A 15,820-nucleotide genomic window follows, 5' to 3' on the forward strand; every position below is an offset into this window, starting at 1 on the left:
CTTGTGTTCTCAGCACCCTCCTTTATAGTAGAGAAGCATCAACAACTTATGCAAGCCAAGAAAAGCAGCTGAACAGCTTCCACCTCCACTGTCTCAGATGGAAATTGGGCATCTCCTGGCAGGACAGAGTGCCGAATGCAGAAGTACACCAGCGTGCAGGGACCCGCAGCATGTTTGCCCTCTTGAGTCAGCGGTGACTCTGTTGACTGAGTCATGTGTGCTGAATGGATGACGGTCGCTTTGCCAAAGACACGCTCTATGGTGAGCTTGCTATCAGCACGAGACCAACAGGTCACCCACATCTGTGATACAAGGACATCTGCAAAGCGAGATCTCAAGCTGACTGGGATTGGAGTTAATGCATGGGAAGTCCTTCCTGCTGACTGGAATTCCTGGAGAAAGGCATTCAGGAAGACCATGGGAAAAGCAGAGGACAAAAGAAATGACCAGATGGTGGGAAAGAGAGCTCAGAGGAAGGAAAAATTATCAGTCGACCTCGGGCCAATGATATTCATCTGTACCAGCTGCGGAAGGGATCGTCACTCACGAGTCATCCCCTACAGCCACAACAAACGATGTTTCACACAGAAGTGACGTACACCCCGGGTGTAGCCCATCGTCTTCCGAGACAGACGGTTGCCTATTACAATTACAACTACAGCAACAACTGCAAGAGCGAGTCAGAGGCTGGGAACACTGCCGTGACGAACTCAGCTCTTGACTCGCCAAAGCCTGCCCACTATCTACAAGGCATTCCTCTGATTTCAATTGCACGCACATTCGTGATGTGGCTCTGTAGCTTAGTTGGTTAAAGCACCTGTCGAGTGAACAGGAGATCCTGAGTTCAACTCCCAGCAGAGCCCTATTTCACAGTTGCAACATGCTTGAAAAGTTTCATGATCAACACTGACATCTGTGTCTTGTGAACTTTAATTCAAAATACTTGATGAATTTCAATCACATAAAAAAACAGCCTTTGTGAAGGATATGAGTTTGGAATGGCTGTTTCTCCTTGCACAGAATTTCAGTGCGAATACATCAAAGTTACCTTCTTTGACATCAATTTGTTCACAGTTCCATTCAACCTGGAAAACAGCTTGATATTAATCTCACTGAAGAAGAGTGTTTGTGTCATTATGTGTTGCTTTTAACCGAGACTGGGACATGAGGCAAGTGGGAGGGTTTATCTGAGGTTTGGAATATTTGTCAGTCAGGAACAAGAAAAATCAAAGGAACCAAATAAGAAAACCTAAGTCTCATGTGGTTACCGAGAAACGGTGAGAAGATATTAAACTTTGTTGTATTTAATACAACTGTGTGAACTTTGATCTTTGCGGCCTTTTACAAACAGTATTTGAAGGGTCTCAGTAAAAATGTTCAGTGTTGATGAGAGTGGGGTCTGGGTGAGCAGCTGCTTCATGTGACAGGGTCAGGACTGGATGCAGGAAGTTCTCTGACAGTCTCTTTCTGATGGGTTGAGTTGATTTTCAACTGGCAGCTGTTGCTGTTTTGATAATTCAAGTTCCCTCCACCGATTTTTTTGGACAGACAGTGCAGTATGAGGATGTTAAGGGTTAATGCTGAAAACAGTGGGATTAACCCCTCCCACAATCAGAGTGATGATGTAACAGTCACATGAGATGAGGTTTGGGAGGAGAGAGCAGCACCAAGGATGCTAGTTTCGGAGGCTTGATGAGTGTGTATATAGTATTGTGTAAATTAGAAAAGAGCTCTTAGTTCTTTCAGCAGGAAATGTGTCCAGAAAATATCACGAAACTCACAATTTCATTATTCAGGAGTTGGAACACAGGGATATTAACTCCAAGTGACAGTAGTGGTTTCATTTAACAAAAGAAAAGGAGAGAATAATATTGCTCATTGATTGAAATCCCCCAGTGAGGAGACAGTTAAACAGGTGATCTGTTGGGGCATCCTTCGATCCAAGGTTTCGGCAGCATTTAATCTCCCTTTTTGGTGAAATTCTCTGTTTTTTGCATCTTTTTTAATCCAGCTTTTATGGACCAGTGAAAAAACTGAAAAAAGTGAACAGATCTATCCTTTCTTTTCTTCCTTCTTCCCATCAGTTTCTCTTTTCTGTCCCAATTTAATCTGCTGTTTTATCCATTCCAATCATAATTCAACATTCCAGTCTAATCTATTTGTTATTCCACAGTGTCTCTCCATGTGTTTTATTCTGTTGTATTCTCTCACAGTCTGTTTGATGATCAATTTTACATCTCACTCTCTGTTCTGGTGAAGATCAGAAGCAGTGTTATCTGTTTGCAACACCCGACAAGTCGGCCTGAGGCTGTGTCTCATCGATAATGTGGAGTTAGGAACATAGGAACACAGGAGCAGGAGTCGGCCATTCAGCACATCGAGCCTGCCCACCATTCAATATGATCATGGCTGATCATCCACTTCAATGCCCTTTTCCCCACACTTTCCTCATATTCCCTTATGTCACTTGTATTTAGAAATCTGTCAATCTCTGCTTTAAACATACTCAATGACTGAGCTTCCACAGCCCTCTGGGGTACAGAATTCCAAAGATTCACAACCCTCTGAGTAACAACATTTCTCCTCAAAACTGTCCGAAGTGGCATGCCCCTTATTTTGAAATTGCGTCCCCTGGTTCACGACTCCCCAACCAGGGGAAACATCTTAGCTGCATCTACCCTGACTGTCCTTTAAATATTTTGTAGGTTTCAATGAGATCACCTCTCATTCTTCAAAACTCCAGAGAATACAGCCCCAGTTTCCCCAATCTCTCTTCATAGGACAGTCCCACCATCCCAGGAACAAGTCTGATGAACCTTCTTTGCACTCTATCTATGGCAATAATATCGTTCCTCAGGCAAGGGGACCAAAACTGCACACAGTACTCCAAGTGCAGTCTCACCAAGGTTCTATACAATTGAAGCAAGAATTCACTACTCCTGTACTCAAATCCTCTTGTGATAAAGGCGAACATACTATTAGCCTTCCTAATTGCTTGCTGCACCTGAATGTTAGCTGTCAGTGACTTATTGCCATGGATACCAGGTCTCCCAAATACTCTATACCTCAGTTAATAAAGGAAAGGATTCCATTTACCTGCTGAACCAGCTTATTGACCTGCACTGCTACTTCAGGGATCTGTGGACATTCACTCCAACGTCCCTCACTTCCTCTACACGGTTCAGTGTTCTCCCATTAATTGTGTATTCCTTTGCCTTTTTTGACGCCTGCTCTCGCTGTTCCCTGCTCTCCGAGTGAACTCTTGCTCCCTCTCTCTCCTGGGCTCTTTATGCTCCACTCTGCTCTCACTGTTTCCCGCTCTCTTAATGTATCAATATTTGTTTGTCTTGTGTTTAATTTAAAATATGGATTAACTGTATTTTACAGTTGTAGGTTTTATTTGGTAATCCTGTGCAAGTTGTGGATTGGTATTCAATATTAAGCTCTGTGAAAATGATTGTGAATGAAAATATAACTTTCAATCTTATACATGGGCTGGTCTGCAAGCTCCAAGTCCTTCATTTTGTAGTAATGGCTTGATACTGTATCTTTCAGTCTTAATCTCTGTGGGATTTTTGAACTGGTATGTAATGCATAACTTGGTCTAACGTTCTGATGTACATTATTGGGATTCATAGGATCATAGGAAATAGGGGCATTAGGCCATTCAGCCCATCGAGCCTGCTCCAACATTCAAACAGATCGTGACTGATCATCTACCTCTCCGCCATTTTTCCCTGCCATCTCCATATCCCTTGATCTTGTTAGTATTTAGAAAGCTATCGATTTCTGTCTTGAATATGTTCAATGATTGAGCCTCCACAGCCCTCTGGGATAAAGAATTCCACAGATTTCTCACCCTCTGAGTAAAGAAATTCCTGCTCATCTCAGTCTGCCCTTATTCTGAGACTGAGTCCCCTTGTTCTACACTCACTAGACAGAGGAAACATCCTATCCATATCTACCCTGTTACACCCTGTAAGAACTTTGTCTGTTTCAATGAGATCACCTCTCATTCTTCAAAACTCTAGAGAATTTAGGCCCAGTTTCTGCAGTCTCTCATCATAAGACAATCCCACCATCCGAGGGGATGAGACCGGTGAATCTCTGTTGCACTCCCTCTGTGACAAGTCTATCCTTCCTTCGATAAGGAAACCAAAATTGTACAGAATACTCCAGGTGCGGTCTCATCTAGACTTCATACATCTTTACTCATGTACTCAAATACGCTTTCAATGAAGCCAACATACCATTTGCCTTCCTCATTGCTTGCTGCACCTGCAGACTAGCTTTTTGTGTCTCATGAACAAGGACACCCAGGTGCCTTTGGACATCGACACTTCCCAGCCTCTCACCATTTAAGAAATACTCTGTCTTTCTGTTTATTCGACCAAAGTGGAGAACTTCACACTTATTCACATTATATTCCATCTGCCATGTTCTTGCCCATTCATTTAACCTGTCCAAATCCCCTTGAAGCCTCCTTGCATTCATTCTGTACCTTTCAATTCTGTAAATTTTGTCTGTTCTATTTCAGATTTTATATTTAAAATGTGACCATGGTGACAGAGTTTATTTAGATCTGATAGTGAGTTTGTTTTTGGACTGTGATTGATGTATCAACCTGTCAGCTGTACTGAATTGGAGTGAAATAGAAACAACTTCTGTCTCTCCTGCTGTTGTTTGACTGTTGGATTGAAAATGTGTCTCTCGACTTTGGGATCAGTGTCTGTCTGACTACTTCTTTTGTTTGTTCCAGTGGAACTGATGAGCTGGCAGTATCTCTGTGCTTTGGGAGTGATCCTGTCCCGACTGTGTGTTGGAACGAGATCACTGCACTTATCCTTGTGTCCAAGAATCACCACATCTATTCAGGTTCCGTCATGTATTTTCCTGCAGGAATGAAAGAACTGGTGAGGTAGAAGATACAAAAGCGATCAATGTAATCGTCCCAATAATAATCATTATGAACAATCACAAAATGAAAACCAAGAACACAAACGGTGTCAGTGTCTGCCTCCACTGCAGTACTGCAGTATCCAGCTTCTGTTTACAAGGTGTTTGCAGTGGTTTTACAACACGTTTGTGACATTCAGAAACAACACAAGCCCTGCACTGCTCAATGACTGGGACTGTCCGATCGAGCAGTGACCTTTACACAGTCACATTTCTATTTCAACGGAAAACAAGCAGCCACTATTTAAAATGTGCCTTTCACACTTCTCACCTGGTGTCTGCAATGAATGCTCTTTGTCTAACTGTCCACATCGTTATTTTGCGGCTATTTTTCCCCCACTGTTCACAATCCAACAAACAGTGAGAGACTGGAACGAAAGCAGGAACATTCCCTCTCCTTTGGGTGGTGAAATTGTCAGTGATTTTCAATAGTGATTTCTTCCCATTGTGTCTCCCTGAGCCTGCACAGACACTGTCCGAGAATGAACTCTCCCTTCCCCGTGTTCCCGGCTCACTCCATGTTCTGGGAGCAGCTCCTGCTCCACAGTGTCTGTTACAAACACTCCCCGACTCACCCTCAACTTCCCACCACTCAATGCTAATCTCTGAGCACATCTACGGACACGCTCCCAAAGCAGTGGCTGCTGGAAGCAGATGCTGTTTGTTCCCTTCCCCCGGGCCCGGGAAGTCTCCATTCGCAGCTGATTTAAAGCATCTTCCCCTGATTGAGTGAATGGCCTCACAGACTGGGTTGGGGAAAGGCTGCGCATGCGCTCCACTCCACATTGTGACGTCTCACTGGGGGCGGGGCTGCATCGCGCGTGCGCAGATCCCTGCAGCAATTCAGCATTCAAACATCAATGGGAACTTTCCCCATTTCACCCTCATCAAAGTCCCAAAGAAAGTGAAGAGGGGCTTGGACTGGAGGGAGGGAGGGGCGGGGTAGGGGGAACCTAGAACCCAGAAAGCTGCCCACTTGCCCCATTTAGATGCTCAATTTGTGGTCATTCCCTGCAGGGGGTTTGTTATTATTGAGCCCCTCCTGGTAAAACAATCCGATAGAAAGAGGGGAGAAAGGAGGGAGCCGGTGTGTTTGCTGGGGCCTTGCAGAATTCATTTCAGCAGCAAAAGTCCCGGGTTATATTAACCCGAGTGAAACACGCTGTCAGTGAGAGGAAAACCGAACGGCCCTTTTCATCTTTTCATTGGAAACAAAGTAGAGCCGGACGTGCGGCGAGCAGAGCAGACACACAAGCTCAATGACAGGAGAGCTCGGCCGTCCCTGAGTTTCAGCTCCCGGCTCTTCCATTTCCTCATCCACACTGTCTTTACTGTGGATGTTCAGGGGTTCCTTGTCGGATCTGAGGACTGTATCCATTAAACATTCTGAGTCAGGAGATCCACACACTCTCTGTTATCAAGATTTATGGGCAGGAATGTTTCAAAACTTTGTCTATTAAATTATTGTATTATTCACAGAACTAATGAGGCAATCGGTTCATTATTCAGGCCTTGAACTTGGTTTGGGTAGACCGAAAACTGAGAGGTTCAGCACCTTTCCACTTCTTCACTAATATAACTGATTTTTTGATGAAGTAACAGAAAAGGTTGATGAAGGGAAAGCAATGGATGTTGTCTCTATGGATTTTAAGAAAGCCTTTGACAGACTACCACAGAAAAGGCTGGGTCACAAAACTGAGGTTCCAGGAATAGGAGGGTCAGTATCTGCTTGGGTTAAAAAATGGATGAAATATCAAGAAAAGCGAGTTGTGGTATTTGGTTGTTTTTCAGAATGGAAGATGGTGAACAGTGATGTCCACAAGGGTCAGTGTCAGGACCACCATATATAGAAATGACATGAATATTGGAATCACAGAATCACAGAATTGTTACTGCCCAGAAAGAGGCCATTTGGCCCATCGTGTCTGCACTGACTCTCCAAATGAGCAATTCACCTCATGTCACTTCCCCGTCTTCTCCCCATAATCCTGCACATTCTTCCTTTTCAGATAACAGTCTAATTCCCCTTTGAATGCTTCAATTGAACCTGCCTCCATCACATTTTCAGGCAGTTCATACTTTAACCACTCGCTGTGTGAAAAAGTTTTTCCTCATGTCGCATTTGCTTCTTTTACCAATGACTTTAAATCTGTGCCCTCTCATTCTCGATCCTTTCACAAGTGGGAACAGTTTCTCCCTATCCACTCTGTCCACACCCCTCATCATTTTGAATACCACTATGAAATCTCCTCTTAGCCTTCTTTTCTCCAAGGAAAACAGTCCTAACTTCTCCAATCTATCTTCATAACTGAAGTTCCTCATCCCTGGAACCATTCCCATGAATCTTTTCCATAATCTCTGCAATGCCTTCACATCTTTCCTAAAGTGTGGCACCCAGAACTGGACGCAGTACTTCAGCTAAGGCTAGTGTCTTATACAAGTTCAACATGACCTACTTGTTCTTGTACTCTATGCCTCTATCACTAAAGTCGAGGATACTAAATGCTTTATTAACCACTCTCTCAACCAATGACATATAACCCCAGTCCCACTGCTCCTGCACCCCCTTTAGAATTGTACCCTTTATTCTATATTGTCACTCCATGTTCTTCCTACCAAAATGAATCAATTCACATTTCTCTGCATTGAACTTCACCTGTCATCTGTCCTCCCATTCCACCAACTTGTCTATGCCCTTTTGAAGTTCTACACTGTCATCCTTGCAGTTCACAATGCTTCCAATTTTCGTGCCTACCAAAAGCTTTGAAATTCTGCCCTGTACATCAAGGTCTAGGTCATTAATATATATCAGGAAAGGCAAGGGTCCCAACACTGACTCCTGGGGAACTCCACTACAAACATTCCTCTAGCCCGAAGAACATCCATTGATCACTACTCTTTGTTTCCTGTCAATCAGCCAATTCCATATCCATGTTACTACTGCCCCTTTTATTCCATGAGTTATAACTTTTCTCACAAGTCTGTTGTGTTGCATTGTATCAAACTCCTTTTGAAAGTCAATAAAAGCAAAATACTGCAGATGCTAGAAATCTGAAATATAAACAAAAAGTGCTGGAAATACTCAGCAGGTCTGGCAGCATCTGTGGAGAGAGAAACAGAGTTAATGTTTCAGGTCAGTGACCATTCAGATGCTGCCAGACCTTTTGAAAGTCCATGTACACCACATCAACAGCATTGCCCTCATCATCCCTCTCTGTTACCTCAGCAGAAAACACCAGCAGGGCAGTTAAACATGATTTTCCCTGAAGAAATCCATGCTGTCTTTCCAGAATTAACCACATTTGTCCATGGGACTGTTAATTTTGTCCCGAAGTATTCTTTCGAGAAGTTTTCCCACCACCGAAATTGAAATGACTGGGGAGTGAGACGAGGTGAGTTGCTTTAGCAGAGAGCCAACATGGGTTCGTCAGGCCGAATGGCCTCCTTCTGTGCTTTAGCCATTCTATGATTGTATGATTCTAGCGACAACTGTTGGTGGAGAGGCACTGATGCAGGAATGGGTTGACAGAAAGGGGAAAGTCTGGGCTGGTGTGTGTTCGGGTTTGTGAATAAAGGTGATTTGGAAGCTGTGTTCCAAATTGAAGTGTTTACTGGAAGGAAGAAGTTGATGTAAATAAAGAGTAAAATGTGTTAAGTTGAAGCGTGGTGTGATTGGGGATAGCAGTAAATGTAGTGTTGGTGAATTATTTGTGTTAATAAACTTCCACTGCGCCCTCTGCTGCAGGCTGCTGTTTATATCCAGCTGTGTATTAGTGCTGTGTGTTAGCGAGATAAATGTTTGTTTCAACGCTGTTTATAAAGCAAAAGCATTGCACTCAAACAGTCCCAGACATAGCAACACACATACAAAAGCAAAATACTGCAGATGCTGGAAATCTGAAACATAAACAGAAAATGCTTGAAATAGTCAGCAGGTCTGGCAGCATCTGTGGAGAGAGAACAAAGTTAATGTGAGCTAACGAAACAGACATGAACTGTTCACTGTTTCTCTCTGCACAGATGCTGCCAGACCTACTGAGCATTTCCAGCATTTTCTGTTTTTATTACAGCAACACAGGTGTTGGGAGGCTCAGCCTGGCTACACAATGTTACAAGGACGCTGAGTAACACCATCGACAACGGGACAGAGAGAAAAACACACAGAAAACCTATAGACTGTGAGGAAGCAAAAGTGAGGGACAGAGAGACAACGAGACTGAGATGGAGAAACAAGGCATTTGTATGATTGTATTCTCCCTGTTGTCTGAAGGTATTTCGTGGTGTGTAAATATGTTTTCTGTTGTATAAAGATGTACCCTGTTGTTGTGTAAAGCTTTTCCCTGTTATTGTTTTATTTTCTGTTGCTGACCGTCTCCTCACTGTGACCATTTGTCCTGGTTTTATTGTGGCCAACATCACCATCTGGTGGTGGAGAGGAGGCTCTGCAGGAAGGGGGTTGACAAAGTGGGAGAGACTCGGCTGGTCCGTGTTTGCAGCTTGTGTTCGTGTGAGCAAAAGTGATTTGTTGCTGATTGATGTGTTCACCAGAAGGAAGAAGCTGATTGCAATCGAGTGCCTTTGGAAGCATCTTGTTATTATGGGTAAATACTTGATGTTTTGAAAGTGAACTGTTTGTGTTATTTCCCCAATGTTTTTATAAAAATAGGATTGCAGTCGGATTTCTCAAGAATCCCGGACTCAGCAACACACGCGCTGACGGACTCACTCTCACTGCGCAATCACACAAGGACACGGAATAACAGCACCAACAATGAGGCAGGCAGAGAAAGACACACAGAACACCAGGAAGAGATGATCAGGACTCAGAAAGGAACAGACAGAGAAAGGTACTGAGCAAACCAGCTGATCGCAATCGAGCGCATCTTGTAATTATGGGGAAACACTTGATGTTTTGAAAGTGAACTGTTTGTATTATTACCGAACATAAATAGCAGAGAATGGTTTCGATCCATCGACCTCTGGGTTATGGGCCCAGCACGCTTCCGCTGCGCCACTCTGCTAACTGCTGGTTTAAATTTTAGCTGCCCGTTAGTGAAATATGTTCATTTCCCCAATGTTTTTATAAAAATAGGATTGTCGTCTGAATGCTCAAGAATCCTGGACTCAGCAACACACGTGCTGACGGACTCACCCTCACTGCACAATGACACAAGGACACTGAGTAACAGCACCGACAATGAGGCAGGCAGAGAAAGACACACAGAAAACCAGGAAGAGATTATCAGGAGTCAGAAATGAACAGACAGAGAAAGGTACTGAGCAAACCATCAAGAGACAGCGAGAGACTGATGAACACCACTTGGGGGGAGCACTGAGGTTGGCAAGGGCACAGAATGTAGTCTGGCTGGGGGATTTCAATGTCTATCACCATGAGTGGCTCGGTAGCACCACTACTGACCATGCTGGCCGAGTCCTAACGGAGATAGCTGCTCGATTGGGTCTGCAGTAGGTGGTGAGGGAACTAACAAGAGGGAAAAACATACTTGACCTCATCCTCACCAATCTGCCTGCCGCAGATGCATCTGTCCATGACAGTATTGGTAGGAGTGACCACTGCACAGTCCTTGTGGAGATGAAGTCCTGTCTTCACATTGAGGATACCCTCTATCGTGTTGTGTGCCACTACCACTGTGCTAAATGGGATAGATTTTGAACAGATCTAGCAATGTATAACTGGGCATCCATGAGGTGCTGTGGACCATTAGCAGCAGCAGAATTGCAGTCAACCACATTATATAACCTCATGGCCCGGCATATTCCCCCACTCTAACATTACCAACAAGCTGGGGGATCAACCCTAATTCAATGAAGAGTGCAGGAGGGCATGCCAGGAGCAGCACCAGGCATACCTTGAAATGAGGCGTCAGCCTGATGAAGCTACAGCCCAGGACTACTTTCATGCCAAACAGCAGAAGCAGCATGCAATAGACAGGGCTAAGTGATCCCACAACCAACGGATCAGATCTACACCCTGCCACATCCAATGATGAATGGTGGTGGACAATTAAACAACCAACAGGAGGAGGTGGCTCCACAAATATCCCCAACCTCAATGATGGGGGAGCCCAGCACATCAGTGCAAAAGATAAGGATGAAGAATTTGAAACAATCTGCAGCCAGAAGTGCTGGGTTGATGATCCATCTCGGCCTCCTTCTGAAGTCCCCAGCATCACAGATGCCAGTCTTCAGCCAATTCGATTCTCTCAACGTGATATCAAGAAACGACTGAAGGCACTGGATACAGCAAAGGCTACAGGCCCTGACAATATTCCGGCAATAGTACTGAAGACCTGTGCTCCAGAACTTGTCGCGCCCCTAGCCAAGCTGTTCCAGTAGAGGTACAATACTGGCATCTACCCGGCAATGTGGAAAATTGCCCAGGTATGTCCTGTACACAAATAGCAGGACAAATCCAACCCAGCCAATTACTGCCTCATCAGTCTACTCTCAATCATCAGTATAGTGATGGAAGATGTCATCGACGGGGCACTTGCTTTGCAATAACCTGTTCAGTGACGCTCAGTTGGGTTCCGCCAGGGCCATTCAGCTCCTGACGTCATTACAGCCTTGGTTCAAACAAGGACAAAAGAGCTGAACTCAAGAGGTGCGGTGAGAGTGTCTGCCCTTGACATCAAGGTAGCATTTGACTGAGTATGGCATCAAGGAGCCAGAGCAAAACTGGAGTCAATGGGAATCAAGAGGAAAACTCTCCATTGGTTGGAATCGTACCTAGCACAAAGGAAAATGGTTGTGATTGTTGGAGGTCAATCATCTCAGCTCCAGGACATTACTGCTGGAGTTCCTCAGGGTAGTATCCTCGGCCCAACCTTCTTCACTACTTCATCAGTGACCTTCCTTCAATCATAAGGTCAGAAGTGGGGATGTTCACTGATGATTGCAAAATTTAGCACCATTCGCGACTCCTCAGATACTGAAGAGGTCCATGTAGAAATGCAGCAAGACCTGGACAATATCCAGGCTTGGGCTGATAAGTGGCAAGTAACATTCGCGCCACACAAGTGCCAGGCAATGACCATCTCGAACAAGAGAGAATCTAACGATCTCCCATTGACATTCAACGGCATAACGATCGCTGAATCCCCCACTATCAACTTCCTGGGGGTTCCCATTGACCAGAAACTGAACTGGAGTAGCCTTATAAATAGTGTGACGACATGAGCTGGTCAGAGGGTAGGAAGCATGCGGTGAGTAACTCACCTCCTGACTCCCCAAGCCTGTCCACCATTTACACGGCACAAGTCTGGAGTGTGATGGAATACTATCCACTTGCGTGGATGGGTGCAGCTCCAACAACATTCAAGAAGCTCGACACCATCCAGGACAAAGCAACACGCTTGATTGGCACCACGTCCACAACATTCACTCCCTTCACCACTGACGAACAGTGGCAGCAGTGTGTACCATCTACAAGATGCACTGCAACAATGCACCAAAGCTACTCAGGCAGCACCTTCCAAACCTACATCCTCTACTGCCTAGAAGGAGAAGGACAGCAGATGCATGGGAACACCACCACCTGAAAGTTCTCCTCCAAGCTACACATCATCCTTACTTGGAACGATATCGCCATTCCTTCACTGTCGCTGGGTTAAAATCCTGGAACTCCCTTCCTAATAGCACTGTGGGTGTACCTACCACACATGGACTGCAGTGGTTCAAGAAGGAAGCTCACCACCACCTTCTCATGGGCAATTAGGGATGGACTATAAATGCTGGCCTGGCTGGCGACGTCCACATCCCATGAAACAAATAATTAAATACAATAACAGCTCATCTCAATTCCTAGTATTTCTAAATCCCACCAGTCCAACATAAGCTGAACAATTATTGCATGTTGTGATTGATGGTCTGGTCTGTAAACTGCACTGTATCACAGATTGCTGACATTTGCTAACTGGAAGTGAGAACTGCAAAATCGGGACAGTAGTTCACATAGTCTGTCAGTGTGAAAGAATCAGGCAATGTGAAGTAATAGAATTTGTCTCTAAATGTTACACTCATATTGCTTTATATTTTTATATTGAAAATAAAAGTAATCATTTCGTGAAAATAGTGACATGTTGTCCAAACTTTGGCAGCCAGTTGTTTTCGTCTTGCACTCAGCAGGGCAATCCACAAGAATACCAATTTAAAGGAAAACAACATCTTTCTTCTGCATGAGAAGAGAGTGCTGATTGGTTGGCAAGTGAACTCTGATTGGTCGAGGCATTGCCATTCAGAATGCACCAGTTTATGGTAACTGACAGATAACTGCCCAGCTTTGTTTGAAATTTAAACCAGGCAGTTTGACTCTGATTGGTCAAGGCATTGCCCTGTGGAATGAGCCAGTGAATGGCTGTCACTTATTTTGTTTAGCTGAAACTGGCACAATATGTGTGCATGTTCTTTCTGTCTGCAAAGAACAGGGCCCTGTGTATTAATATATGTAGCTTACAGTACACACCAATGCACCACACTGCGAGCCCTACTGACAGTCTTAAATTGGTTGTCAGTGTAATTCTTAGCACACTGAGAATTATTTAGCAAATGTTGTCCTATTGTGGAATCACATCTCATGTTGGATACTGTGTTTTGAGTTTTGCAAGCACGGGTTGGTTGGGTAGGGCCCATTGCGAACAGCGGAAGGGACATGTTATTTGATACAATCCGCCAGTTTTGGGATGTACGGTCTAGAAACCTAGCATCACACTGGTATTGAAATTCATATATCACGTTACTTATTTGTGTGATAGGCAGGACGTCTCTTTTGCTTGACAGCAGCATCCTGTTAGTGGCGAACACCACACTTGTTGCTCCTGCATAGTAACAGCAGGAAACAGCGAGCTTCACCTGTTACTCAAATACTGGGGATATATTACCCTTCCAGGGTAATTTGAGGGAGACTGGGCACTTTTCAGGGCTCAAAATGACGTCCTTCAGCCCATTTATAAGTTTGTGTGATATACAGATAGAAATGATCTGATCAGTGTAGCCATTGTAATGCAGGCTTTCTTTGATTCGCCCTATTTCAGCATCAAGCTTGCATGGTGAGCAAATGGCTCAGCCCTATTTATGAGGTTTTCGATAAGACTCCGTGGTTACGGAGGGAGGGAGGGAGGTGGTTACGGAGGGAGGGAGGTGGTTACGGAGGGAGGGAGGGAGGTGGTTACGGAGGGAGGAAGGAGGTTGGGACAGGTGAGAACACATCAGGATTTAGAAACAAGGATGAGTATTTTGAAATAAAAACAAGAAATGCTGGAACCACTGGTTACTGAGGGAAGCGAGAGAGGAAATAGCTGGGGCCTTAACAGATATCTTTGCAGCATCCTTAAACACGGGTGAGGTCCCGGAGGACTGGAGAATTGCTAATGTTGTCCCCTTGTTTAAGAAGGGTAGCAGGGATAATCCAGGTAATTATAGACCGGTGAGCCTGACGTCAGTGGTAGGGAAGCTGCTGGAGAAGATACTGAGGGATAGGATCTATTCCCATTTGGAAGAAAATGGGCTCATCAGTGATAGGCAACATGGTTTTGTGCAGGGAAGGTCATGTCTTACCAACTTAATAGAATTCTTTGAGGAAGTGACAAAGTTGATTGATGAGGGAAGGGCTGTCGATGTCATATACATGGACTTCAGTAAGGCGTTTGATAAGGTTCCCCATGGCAGGCTGATGGAGAAAGTGAAGGCGCTTGGGGTCCAAGGTGTACTAGCTCGATGGATAAAGAACTGGCTGGGCAACAGGAGACAGAGATTAGCAGTAGAAGGGAGTTTCTCAAAATGGAGACGTGTGACCAGTGGTGTTCCACAGGGATCCGTGCTGGGACCACTGTTGTTTGTGATATACATTAATGATTTGGAGGAAAGTATAGGTGGACTGATTAGCAAATTTGCAGACGACACTAAGATTGGTGGAGTAGCAGATAGTGAAGGGGACTGTCAGAGAATACAGCAGAATATAGATAGGTTGGAGAGTTGGGCAGAGAAATGGCAGATGGAGTTCAATCAGGGCAAATGCGAGGTGATGCATTTTGGAAGATCCAATTCAAGAGTGAACTATACAGTAAATGGAAAAGTCCTGGGGAAAATTGATGTCCAGAGAGATTTGGGTGTTCAGGTCCACTGTTCCCTGAAGGTGGCAACGCAGGTAAATAGAGTGGTCAAGAAGGCATACGGCATGCTTTCCTTCATCGGACGGGGCATTGAGTACAAGAGTTGGCAGGTCATGTTACAGTTGTATAGGACTTTGGTTCGGCCACATTTGGAATACTGCGTACAGTTCTGGTCGCCACATTATCAAAAGGATGTGGATGCTTTGGAGAGGGTGCAGAGGAGGTTCACAAGGATGTTGCCTGGTATGGAGGGCGCTAGCTATGAAGAGAGGTTGAGCAGATTAGGATTATTTTCATTAGAAAGACGGAGGTTGAGGGGGGACCTGATTGAGGTGTACAAAATCATGAGAGGTATAGACAGGGTGGATAGCAAGAGGCTTTTTCCCAGAGTGGGGGTTTCAATTACTAGAGGACACGAGTTCAAAGTGAAAGGGGAAAAGTTTAGGGGGGATATGCGTGGAAAGTTCTTTACGCAGAGGGTGGTGGGCACCTGGAACGCATTGCCAGCGGAGGTGGTAGATGCGGGCACGATGGATTCTTTTAAGATGTATCTGGACAGATACATGAATGGGCAGGAAGAAAAGAGATACAGAACCTTAGAAAATAGGCGACATGTTTAGAGAGAGAATCTGGATCGGCGCAGGCTTGGAGGGCCGAAGGGCCTGTTCCTGTGCTGTAATTATCTTTGTTCTTTCTTTGTTCTTTGTTCACTCAGCAGGTCTGAGGATTTTGAG

General features: G+C 44.7%; 2 non-coding genes across 2 annotated transcripts; one reads left to right on the plus strand and one right to left on the minus strand.

Moving 5' to 3' along the window:
* The first annotated feature begins 789 nt into the window (after positions 1-789).
* trnat-agu (transfer RNA threonine (anticodon AGU)) lies at positions 790-863 on the plus strand. Its single transcript has one exon. It is a non-coding gene; the product is annotated as a tRNA-Thr (tRNA).
* A 9,042-nt stretch (positions 864-9,905) lies between these two features.
* On the minus strand, positions 9,906-9,977 carry trnam-cau (transfer RNA methionine (anticodon CAU)). Its single transcript has one exon. It is a non-coding gene; the product is annotated as a tRNA-Met (tRNA).
* Positions 9,978-15,820: the final 5,843 nt, after the last annotated feature.

Source organism: Heterodontus francisci, unplaced genomic scaffold (genome assembly GCF_036365525.1).
Source record: "Heterodontus francisci isolate sHetFra1 unplaced genomic scaffold, sHetFra1.hap1 HAP1_SCAFFOLD_59, whole genome shotgun sequence".
Classification (NCBI taxonomy): domain Eukaryota; kingdom Metazoa; phylum Chordata; class Chondrichthyes; order Heterodontiformes; family Heterodontidae; genus Heterodontus; species Heterodontus francisci.